The sequence below is a fragment of the Otolemur garnettii genome, unplaced genomic scaffold (assembly GCF_000181295.1).
Source record: "Otolemur garnettii isolate 467f Iridium unplaced genomic scaffold, OtoGar3 scaffold00054, whole genome shotgun sequence".
In the NCBI taxonomy this organism is placed as follows: domain Eukaryota; kingdom Metazoa; phylum Chordata; class Mammalia; order Primates; family Galagidae; genus Otolemur; species Otolemur garnettii.
The window spans coordinates 4754580-4766620 of record NW_003852449.1 but is presented as its reverse complement, the minus strand read 5'-3'; the positions used below and the strand labels follow the sequence as shown (position 1 = coordinate 4766620).

The 12041-nt window shown below is 44.8% G+C and overlaps 1 pseudogene; it reads left to right on the top strand.

Annotated features, from left to right (window-relative positions):
• Positions 1–1198: 1198 nt before the first annotated feature.
• LOC111726142 lies at positions 1199–1289 on the top strand (annotated as a pseudogene).
• The last annotated feature ends 10752 nt before the right edge of the window (positions 1290–12041 follow it).

Sequence of the window (12041 nt, the reverse complement as noted above, 5' to 3'; positions counted from 1 at the left end):
CTCACACACACACAAATACACATACCCTACTCTCTCCTCGGATTTCACAGGGCTGGACAGAAATTGTTACCTGAATGCAAAGCTCTGAATTGCTAAGCTGCTGTATAGTTTGGGTCTTACGTTGGCCCTGACCCATTAAGCTGGATCACAGCAGCAGCAGCAGCACGTCTATTAATTTTGACAGTCCCCAGTCTATCCACAAGCAACGCCAACACTGAATCTGGGTTCCAACTGGTTGATAATATAATTGTCCTACAGCTATAGCCAATCATCTGTCAACCATCAAAGCTGCCTTTAAGATCCACCTAGGATTGTGGGGTCAGTAAGTGAATAGCTGTCTACAGTCTTTGAAAAGTTAGACCCTATGGCTGTGCCCTGTGGTTCATGTTTACTAACACTCAGGTGGGAGGATCCTTGGGTTCAGGAATTTGAGAGCAACCTGAACAAGAGCGACACCCTGTCTCTACTAAAAATGTAGAAAACGCTGGGCATGGTGGCTCACACCTTTAATCCTAGTACTCTGAGAGGCTGAGATGGGTGGATTGCCTGAGGAGTTCAGAACCAGCCTGAGCAAAGTGAGACTCTGTCTCTACAAAGAGATAAACTAACCGGGAGTTGTGTCAGGGACCTGTAGACTAAGCTACTTGGGAGGCTGAGACAAGAGGATCATTGGAGCCCAAGAGTTTGAGGTTGCTATGAACTATGACACCACTCTACCCAGGGTGACTGAGACTCTGTCTCAAAAAAAAAAAAAAAAGAAAAAAGAAAAGTAAGACCCTGTGGTAGTCAGGGCTCATTCTGGGAAGTATGGAAATAAAGTCACGGTCTCATTTTAGACATTTCCCCCTCAATCTAATGCTGTCACAGTGCAAGGACCTCAGGCATCCCATTCAATAAATCACAATTATTTTCCAAAACTATAGCACTGATTTATTTGGAATCAATGATATGACTATAAATGGTTTGTATTTGCAGTTTCACACATGGTGATATATATAAAAAAAAAAAATTGAGCTCACCTCAATCTTTTCAAATACCCTGGCTGCTCTGGAGTACACCTGAAGTCTGGTAAAATGTATGTTGTGTCTCTCACATCTTCACCAAGAGGGTCAGCTCTGGCCCCCGTCCAGGGCCCCCTCCTGGTGTCTATTGGGAAAGGAAAGATCTTGCCTGTGCTTCTCCTGAGTGCCCAACAGTGCGGCCGCCTCCTGCCCCTTCCAGCAGCCTCTCCGGCAGTGTACGCAGCCTGTTGCTCCTATGGGTTGCTCTGAGGGACCTTGAAGACAGTCCCTTCCAAGGTGTTGATGTGTTAGACTGTGTGCTGTCCCCAGTCTACACTCCAGACAAGTATTCCGGGTGCCTTCAGAAAGCCCCGGGGCACTGTGGCCAGAGTCCACACTGGCCAGTCATCATGTCTATCCTCACCAAGCTTCAGAACAAGGAACCAGCTTCACTGCCTGGATGCTGGGCAGAGCCTGTGGCTCAGTGGGTAGGGTGCCGGCCCTATATACCAAGGGTGGCAGGTTTTGAACCTGGCTCCGGCCAGCTAAAACAGCAGTGACAACTGCAAAAAACAGCCGGGTGTTGTGGCAGGTGCCTGTAGTCCCAGGTATTCGGGAAGCTGAGGAAAGAGAATCGCTTAAGCCCAAGAGTTGGAGGTTGCTGTGAGCTGTGCCACCACAGCACTCTACCGAGGACGACAGAGTGAGACTCTGTCTCAAAAAGACCAAAAAAAACAAAAAAGTTCCCTGGATGCCAGAAGATCCGTATCTCCAAGAAGTGGGGCTTTACCAAGCTTAATGCTGATGAAATTTGAAGACAAAGTGGCTGTGAAGCATCTCATCCCTGATGGCTGTGGGGTCAAATACATGTCCAGTCGTGGCCCCCTGGACATATGTGAGCTCTGCACTCATAAGGGCTTACACTGTGCTGCCTCTCATTTGAGCCCAGTAATAAATCCTACCTCCTGTCAAAAAAAAAAAGCAATTACAACAGACAAGGAAAGAGTTAAAACTCCACTCTGAGTTTCTCCAAATCCCAAGAGAAAAGCAGCCAGAAAGCACGCTGAGGTCCCACACTTGCTCTCCCTCCACTTCTCAGGCACCCCCACAAACAGGGACCAGCCCCAGGACGCACCCCCCTCACACACAATTCATTTTGCCGCTCTCCAAGTTATTCCCCTCAATAGTGATCCCTTGGGGAGAATGGAGAGGTGGTGGCTTGAACATTTTCTGGGTACAAAGACGGAGGATTTGCTTTGGTTTTTTGGGGGTTTGTTTTTTGAAACAGTGTCTCATTCTGTTGTCCTGGGTAGAGTGCTGTGGTGTTATAGCTCACAGACACCTCATACTCCTGGGTTCAAGTGATCCTCTTGCCTCAGCCTCCTGAGTAGCTGAGACTATAGGCGCCCACCACCAAGCTCAGCTAGTTTTTCTGTTTTTAGTAGAGCTGGAGTCTCGCTCTTGCTCAGGCTGGTCTCAAACTCCTGAGCTCAGGCAATCCACCTGCCTCAGCCTCCGACCATGCCTAGCCTGGATTTGCTTTTTGTTAACAAATTTAAGTCAAACCACCACCAAGACAGGTTTTTGTTTCTTTTTCTTTCTGACTAGTCTTCTAAGGTTTCCTTTTGCAGTTTGATAAGTTAAGATCACAGTATTGATCAGCAATACCACCCTAGGAAGCTTCTAAGTCAACCAGGACGATCTGGTTGGCAGTATGAACAAAACGCAAACTTAAAAAGCAGATCACTTCTGGGCAGAAGTAATGCTGGGGAGGCATCTAAGTGCAGGGCGTGATGGGCAGAATGGTCTGAAGGCTCTAGCAGTGTTCTTCACCCTTTTTAAAAATCTCACAGCATGCTTAAATTATGTTGATAAAAAAAGAACAAAAAAGAACACACTGTGTTTTGAACTTCTCTCCAAAGTAATTTAATTAATGATCTTTATTTTCTCAGCATACCAGTTGAAAACCACTGCTCTACTGAATAGGCCCTGACCCACTAGGAGGGAGAGAAACCCAATCCTAACCAGGACGACAGAGTCACTAACTTGGCTATGAGATGGTGGCGTCCAGGCCGTGCAGCTGGCTTCAGGCACAGCTGGCTCCAGAGGCTCAAACTGCATCATCAGGACAGCGTCCTAATTTCTCTTTTTGCTTCTTGACCCTGCCTTCCTCTGTGCTTTTATTCTGGGCAGCTCTGGGCTTACTTATCCAGGAGAGGTCTGTGGAGGCAGCTTGGGTCATAAAACCCACATTTCTACTTAACTTGGCAGGCCGTCGGGGGTTGGGTGGGTTCGAGCAGAATGATGAAAAGCATGGAACCCCAGGTAGGAGAGCATCCCCCCAGCAGTGTCTGCACAGGCGAGTGTGGAGAGAGATGGAAGGAGAGGAGACAGGCAACGGCGGGAAACACGGGAAGAGGAGGAAGACTTTGAGGGAACTTGGGTGCACTGATTTCACAGGAGGCAGAAGAGACTAACAACGGTAAGAGGACGGCGATGCCCCTGGTAAGGCAGAGGAGCATCTGTCAGAAACTGCCAAGAAACGGTGCTCCTGCGGAGCAAGCAAAGGAAGATTCAAGCAGGTGGCTGAGGCGGAGACACCAGAGCTTAAGAGAGGGCTCCAAGCCAGAGATCTGGAGGGTCTGGAGAGGGGTGTCTACAATGAGCCCATAATAGTTGGAGTCGTGGAAAGTGCAAGGCCTGCAAAGGGGAGCAGCAGAGAGAGCGGAGAGCAGCAGAAGGCACATGGGCAGCAAGGGGCAGGTGGAAGCTGGGCCAAGGGAGAAGGGCAAGCAGGAGGGGAGCTCCCGTCCCCATAGAGAAACTCTCAGGCCCCGCGTTCACCTGTGAGACCTGCATTCTGGGTGGTCGTCTCACTCCTCTCAAGTGAACTCACAGTCAGCCCAAGCAGAAGCTGCCTAAGCAAAAACCATCCTACTTTCTGAACCCCAGGGATTTCCATCCTGATCTAAGTTGTTGGGGACCTGAGCTCCTCAGTATCGGCAGTAACATTCTTTGGGTGGGTGGGTGAGGTCTCTTATTTTTCTAGAATAAGGATCAGGTATCAAAACGGCTGCCCAGTGCCACCAGGAAGAGAGCACTGCCACCGAGCTGTGGGCCAGCAGGCAGAGCCCCTGTGCTGAGCTGGGGCCAGACGCACAGGCTCTGAACTTGGCACATGACAGCCAGGCCAGAGGCTGGTGTGTGAAGTACACAAGGGGAGCTGTGTGCCTGTAAACTGCTTGTCCCGGGGAAGAAAACATTTCAAGATTTTCGCTTCCATAGGTTCCTTTTTTCAAGTCATTCCTTCCATTTCGGCACTTCCCAGGGTTTTACCTTGGGCCTTTTCTCAGTCTGTAGGTTTGAGGTGATTTATAAGACCTCACATTTCTCCATCCTCTCTCTCTCCCATCCACAAACTCATACAATAGCCCTCCCTCAATATCCTTGGGGCATTAGTTCCCGGGACCCCCGTGGGTACAAAATCCAGATGTTCCAGTCCCTGATATAAAATGGTGCAGTGTTTGCACATGACCTACATACACCCTTTTGTCCACTTTACATCATCTCTAGATTACACGCATCTAATACAGTGGAAATGCTGTGTACAGAGCTGCCACGGTCTGCTGCTGAGGGAGTAGTGACAAGGGTCTGCACGTGTACACACAACAATCCTTATCCTTCCCAGATGCTTTCAGTCTGCGGTTGGCTGAAGCCCACGGGACTCACAGATGTGGAGGCCGACTGTATTCAGCTGTCTGACCAGGGTCTCAGCAGTGTGGTTACTGTGCTGGTGACAGTGAAGAGTGCCACTGGAAGGGGATATCACTCCCACTGTAAGTATTGTTACTGTTTTGAAACTAAAGAAAAATCTAAAACTATTATCTGTTGATTCCAAATCCATATGATTTATATACAGGACATTTTTCTGGCAGTTGGTAGTAAAGTACAGCTAGTTTTAGTAAAATTAGGATTATTACAATTCTTCCAAATGAAAGAAGGTTTTTTTTAAAGACAAGAGTCTCACTCCGTCACCCTGGGTTAAATGCTGTGGCATCACAGCTCACAGCAACCTGAAACTCCTGGGTTCCAACAATACTTCCACCTCAGCCTCCCAAATAGCTGGGATTACAGGTGCCCACCACAATACCTGGCTAGCTTTTCCATTTTAAGTAGAGATGGGGTTTTGCTCTTGCTCAAGCTGGTCTCAAACTCCCAAGCTCAAGCAATCCACCTACCTTGGCCTCTCAGAATGCTAGGTTTATAGGTGTGATTGGCCTCAGGGCTCTTTCTGATGGGCATAAGGGCACTACCTGGGCTTGGAGGGCTGGACTCTGTCTAGATGCTGCACGGACACCTGCAGACCTAGTACCTCTGGGCCAGTCCTGCTCCCTCCCGTGCGTTGCCACCAGCCTGCCAGGCAGATGTTAATGTTTCCTGATCTCTTTACCTCATGCCTTGTTCTTCTCCAGACCCCCCTCCAACTGCTTTCAGAATAATCTTTCTAAAATGATTGGACCAAGTGACTTACCTGCTTAAAGTATTATGTTATCCTCTCAGGCCCCTCCCTGCCCAGCTCCCACACTGGTCGATGCTGTTGTAGGCATCTGTCTAGAACACTGGACAGACTGTGCAGAGATCTCAGTTCATCCTTCAAAAATCAACTCAGTGGTCCCCTCTGAAATCTTCCCTGGTCACCTCAGGCATCTGCCCCTCTGCTTATGAATAAGCGAGCAGCTTAAGGATGTGAAGCCAATCTCATTGACTGATTGGCCTCTAACGCTTAACAGAGATATCCCTGACACGTACCCATACTCCTCTTCTCCTGTTTTCTCTGTTCCTTAGAATCTCAGCCTAACAATTAGACATTTATTATGCAGGAGTGAAGAGTAACAGACTGACTGTGGGTGTTGGATATACCCTTGTGAGTGAGATCTGTTAACAATTTTTTAAATTTTTATAAAATTAAAGATCGAGAAAGAAGATACTTAAAAGCACATTGTTACCAACTATCCAAAGTACTCAATACTAACAAGAAGCCAGTAGACAAGGTAATACACATTCACACAAGAGAAAAATTCAGTTCACTTCAAGTTGAGGGGAAGGGGTAGGAGAGAGGGGAATGGAGTGCTTACACCTAACGGGCACAATGGAAGGGGACATATGGCACACCCCCTGGGTATGGGACACAACCACAACAGGGACCTCACCTAACGATGCAAACATTGTAGCCAAACCATTTGTACCATCATATCAATCTGAAATGAACAATGAAGAAAAGCACATTATTGTACTTACATTCATAAATGTCACTGAAATCCAAAGGCATTCTCTGGTTAAATAGTTATTATTTGTGGGAGTGTGAAACTTGTTTTTCCTGTTTTTAAGTTTCAAGAGACCAGTCCCATGTTCCTTTTTTTAAGACAGAGTTCTGCTATGTTGCCCTCGGTAGAGTGCTGTGGCATCACAGCTCACAGCAACCTCAAACTCTTGGGTTTATGCGATTCTCTTGCCTCAGCCTCCCAAGTAGCTGAGACTACAGGCGCCCGCCATAACACCCAGCTATTTTTTGTTGTTGTTGCTGTAGTTGTCACTGTTATTTAGCAGGCCGGGACCGGGTTTGAACCCGCTAGCTCCAGGGTATGTGGCCGGCGCCCTAACTGCTGAGTTACAGGTGCCGAGTCCAGTCCCATGTTCTAAGTGAATTATTTGCAACAAGATTATGCTTTGTATTCATTTTGAACGTAAATGCCAAGCTTCTCTAAGCTTTGGGTAAAACATGTTATTTATATTTGCAGCACCTTAATACCTAGCTGGATTCTGTATGTAGTACAAACAGGTTTTCGGGACACATTCCTTGCCAGAACAAGGTTGCATGTTGATGTAGACACACGAGCTTATTTCTACTGTACACATCTAACTCGGGCAATGATCTGTCTAAGCAGTGACGAGCTCACACATGCAGCTGGAACTCACACCATTACTGCTGGACTTCAGTAGATTAACAAATCTGAGTAAAGCTGATTTTCTAAAAATTACTCACGAGTGTTTAAAAGCACTGACCCATCAAGAGTTTAAGAGACTGCCAGGGGCACTCATTAGAGTTAATAACCTGAAAGAAATTTGCTAACTACTCAATGTAAGCCTCCAGTAACTGCATCCAGCCCATCTCTTTTTCAAGTCTTAATTTGCTTTGCAAGGAAGAAATACTGTTTTCAACCTTGTGAAAATTTAAAAAACGTGAGGTGTTTCATCAGAAAAAGTTAATGCATTACAGGTAACATAAAAGTTTCTAAAATGAAGACCATCTATTTGGTATTTACAATAATCTTTCCCATCAACTGGGAAGACAAAAAGACCTTGGAAGTTTAACTTAATGCCGTAAAAAAATATAGTATGTGCCACTTTACACAATGGTGGAGACACAGAACGTTTCAGGGTTCTCCCCTTCTTGTCTGTGGGTCAAGACAGAGAGCCTGAGGGATTGGTTAACCCCTGTGGCCCCCAAATGCACTCATTATTACACAGGAAAAGATCATTTATGCAGGAAGCAACTGCTACAAAAGTATTTTGAAGAGTCACTTTGCTTTCTTAGAGTTAATAAATCTAAACTCTGAAAATATTACTACATAGATAGGTCAAGTCCCAGACTTCAGAAAGAAGACTTTCTGCTGGACTTTAATTACCTGCTACCTCACCGGTCTCAGGCTTAACAGAGATAGAAGGAAGAATTGGCTATGAGTCCCAGGCAGGGGAATGTCAACGGTGGAGCTCCAGGCTTCAAACCTAGGCTCCCATATTCAGAAATGAGGAGTTCCTCTGTCCTCACTCACCTTTGAACACTTACGGAACCTGCTTTTGCACCATGACAATGAACATCAAAGGTTTTTCTCCCACCATACTTTCTTCTTTCTAAAACTGCTTACTTGGCTTGGCACCCGTAGCTCAGTGGTTACGGCACCGGCCACATACACCAGGGCTGGAGGGTTCGAACCCGACCTGGGTCTGCTAAATAACTATGACAACTACAACAAAAAATAGCCATGTGTTGTGGTGGGCACCTATAGTCCCAGGTACTTGGGAGGCTGAGGCAAGGGAATTGCTTAAGCCCTAGAGTTAGAGGTTGCTGTGAGCTATGACACCACAGCAATCTACAAAGAGCGACATAGGGAGACTGTCTCAGAAAAAAAAAATTAAAAATAAATAAAACTGCTTACTTATTCAAATAACAGTACACGCTGTGGAATGATGCTCTCAATTTCACCCTGTCCCAGTTGCCATTCCTACCACAGTGGGCTGGGAATGTTTACCTGCATGCTATGCAGATTGTACACCACAGTGCAGATAAAATTGACACACATTATCTACATTTTCCAAGTCCCCACCGGTAATTCTATCCCTATTATAATCACATTTATTATGCCTTAGTGTGTGCTAGGTACCTAAATGCATTGCATTTACTAAACTACCTTGATCCCCATGGCAACTTATGAGTTAGAGACCATTATGATCCTTAGCTTACATATGGGAAAGCTGAGGCACTTTAAGTCACACAGCTGGTAAATTGTGATTCAAACACAGAGAATCTGGTCTCACGGCCTGTACTCTGACGCTCTGTTTTCAGAAACCAAGGTGAGAAAAAGAGTATCATAAAGATAATTTGCTCTGATATATTTTTAAGTCTATTATTTACAAACTATAGTATCTTGTTATTAATAATCAATTATTTAGACCATATCACACAAATCGATGGGGGGGGGGCTCTCTAGATATGTGCTTAACTCCCTGAACACATAGGAACTTAAGACAATGTCTTTAATGAACCTGAATATCTAACAGATTTTTTTTTTTTTTTGAGACAGATTCTCACTCTTGCCCTGGATAGAATGCTATGATGTTATAGCTCACAGCAACCTCACACTCTTAGGCTCAAATCCTCTTGTCCCCCACGTAGCTAGGACAACAGGTACCCTCTGTGATGCCCAGCTAGTTGTTTAGTGGAGACAGGGTCTCCCCCTTGCTCAGGCTGGTCTGGAAGTCCTGAGCTCAAGCAATGTACCTGCCTCAGACTCCCAGAGTGCTAGGATTACAGGTGTGAGCCACCACACCAGCCTGAATATCTAACAGTTTAAATTAGTAAAAATGGTTTGAGAATTTGCTTTCCTACTCAACATTCGCAAAGTAAAAACCTTGCTTTCCCACTGCTTCATTTTCAGTAATATTACAGCTTCTCCCCTGTATTTGTATCAGAACACAAGTCTCTATGGAAAGAAAACAGAATATACACAATGTTCATTTTCAATGACCCCAAACTCTCAAGCCTTGATGTTTCCTGAGGAAAAATAAAAACCCAAATCCCACACCTGGCCCAAACTTACAGGGAATGTGGGAGAGCCTAAGACAAGAGTTTCAGACTGCTGCTGTAAAAACTGCTGCTTAATCTAGTGAGGAAGGAACACTGGTTTGAAAAATTAACTAAAATCTATCAGAAGGTGGAAGCACCTCAGATGTAAAATCACGCACTATGTTAAAGATACTTTCAAGGTGAAATTTAGTTTTCAGAGCTTCACATGAACTAATTCAGCCTCGTAAATGTCTTTCCCTCTCACAGACGGTATCAATAGCGGAAAAATGTTTTATGAATTTACGTAGCTTAATGAATGACATTTAAAAGGTGTATTAGAATTAAATACAGAGAAAACTAAACCAAATAAAATTTTGTTAGAAGAAAATAGTTTCACTCAATGTGTGTTATCTTCTGAAAGTAACTCATACTAGGTCAACTTATTTTCTTTTAATCTAATTTAATTCATCTTAAAAGTGTGCTTGCATTATCCAAAGATTCTATTTTAACAACTTCTATAAAATGTTTAAAGTCAAGTAATGCCATCTACAGGGGACCTTGAGAACGACAGTCTATTGCTACAGCCCAAACTCTTTAAAATTTAAATACAGTATCTATAACTGAGTTACTATCATATTTGGCATCCTTTAACAAGGAAAATTTTAAAGGGCAAGAAAAATTATAAAAAGGCATGCATGTAAAAAAAATTCCACCAAAATTCTGGATTAGTACTTCCCAAAATAATTAAAAATAACCCAACTTCATTCCCAAATTCACCCAGCATATGATCCATGGGTCCTCGGTTATGAACTGTGGCAGATTTCGAGGCAAAGCTATGCCACCTCAAAGACTTTTAAAGTTCTTAGTATACAGTAGAGAGGCAAGTCACTGAAGTTAAACCTGCAATAACTTCCTGTTTAATCTCCCTTTCCTCTTGAATAGCATCCCCTTTAGCTCTGTGGCCGGATTCTCTTCATCTTCAGATAATTATAGTTTATTTCAGTTTTTAAAGCTCAGTCCCAATTTTAATTCAACACACTTTGAATCCAAGGTGGAATACTTATGAGGGCTTTTCCCCCTGTGCACTGTAGGCTCATTCTAATCACAGAGGGTTTGCTTTTCTGTAGTTTCCTCTCTGCTCTCTTTCTCTGGGAAGTAGTCAGTCGCTACAAGTTTCCTGTTGCAATGGTTCTCAATTTAGGCTTAACGTTAAAATTCCATCTTTCTGATTAAATTGGACGAGGATGGGGTCTGAGCATGGGTTTCACTTGCTTTCAACTTCCCAGGTGATCACATGTATAGCCTAGTTTGAGGAACCTGCCTTGCTGTGAGGTAGTAACCCTTTCTCTAATTGGCTCTAACTGTTCTTATAACTGGGTTACACGTTCCACTGTGCAGAGGCAACTCACACTCACCCATCCAGAGGAGCAGGGCTCATTCCTGAGCAGTTTTCCCAGGCATCAGAAGTCCTCTGGGATTTGAGCTTGCTCTATATTGGCTGATCCCCTGCCACTCCATCTGTTGCACCTGCTTTATACCATGCCCCCCCACCCCCACCCCATGTTGCTGCAGTTTCCTAGCCCCAACTCATGTCATCAGTTCTCAAGGCAGCAGGGTAGACCTTCGATACATTTCTGCTTCATAGTCCCCACAAAACCCCTCCAGTTCCACGTTCATGATCCGGAATAAGACAACAGATGGGCTAATCTACAAATCCAACCAGAAGGAAAAATGTTGGTCTCCCATTCTTGCAAGTGTCTTGAACCCTGAGTTACTCTTTCAGTCCTCCCTCCTGTGGTTTCAGAGTACAGATGCAGCCTGTCGCCTTGCCCCATAGGGAGGGTCCATAGGACTAAATTACATCCTCCCACACTGCACTCTTCCAAAAGCACTCTCCCAGGGTCCCCAGGCTATCTGTGACAGAACACGCTTTCTGAACTGACACCCCTGTAGTTCTCTACTCTTAGAATGTGGGACTCAGCACCTTATGACCTGAGCTTTGACCTTATTCCAGAACAAGAAACATGTCCCACTTGACTGTTGTCTTCGGTCAGCTCCCACAAAGCAGAGAGAGATCAGTGTAAGGAAGTGGCTTACTAAGGAGGTGACAAGGAGTGGAAATAGCAAGACAAGGAAGGGAAGTCAAACAAGGGTGATTTGGGCAGAAGCCTAACTCCTCCAGGAAATTCTGGAGCATTAAATTTCACCTGTCCGGGGTAAAGGAGCTGGGCTTTCATAAAGTTAAGGGGGCATTTCAGGCCAAAGACCCCTAGAAATAGAGTGAAGGGGGGCATAATAACCGCAGGAGAGTGGAAAGGCATCTGAGGAATAAGGGTAGACTACTATGCTCAATGTTAAATTTATTTTTACAAGTTCTATCATTTTTGAACAAGCTAGAAAAGTGGTCACTGGTCCCACTACCTGCTAACTAACAAAGCACCACAGATTTAGGTTTTATTAACTGCTCGGTGAACTGCTAATGAAATGCTAAGGGCAGCAGAACTAAGTATTTTGAATGAGATCAGCAAAGCAAACCTGAAGTAAGCCTGAAAGCAAAGAACTATTCCCTTGACTTTGCACCTTGTGTCTCTCAACAGGGCTGCTTTTGGTCTTTCTGGGAAGCAGTCACCACTTTAGATGTTCATTTTCTTCAAAGCTATTTAAGAAACATTCACAAAGTCACAGGGTCTCAAAAA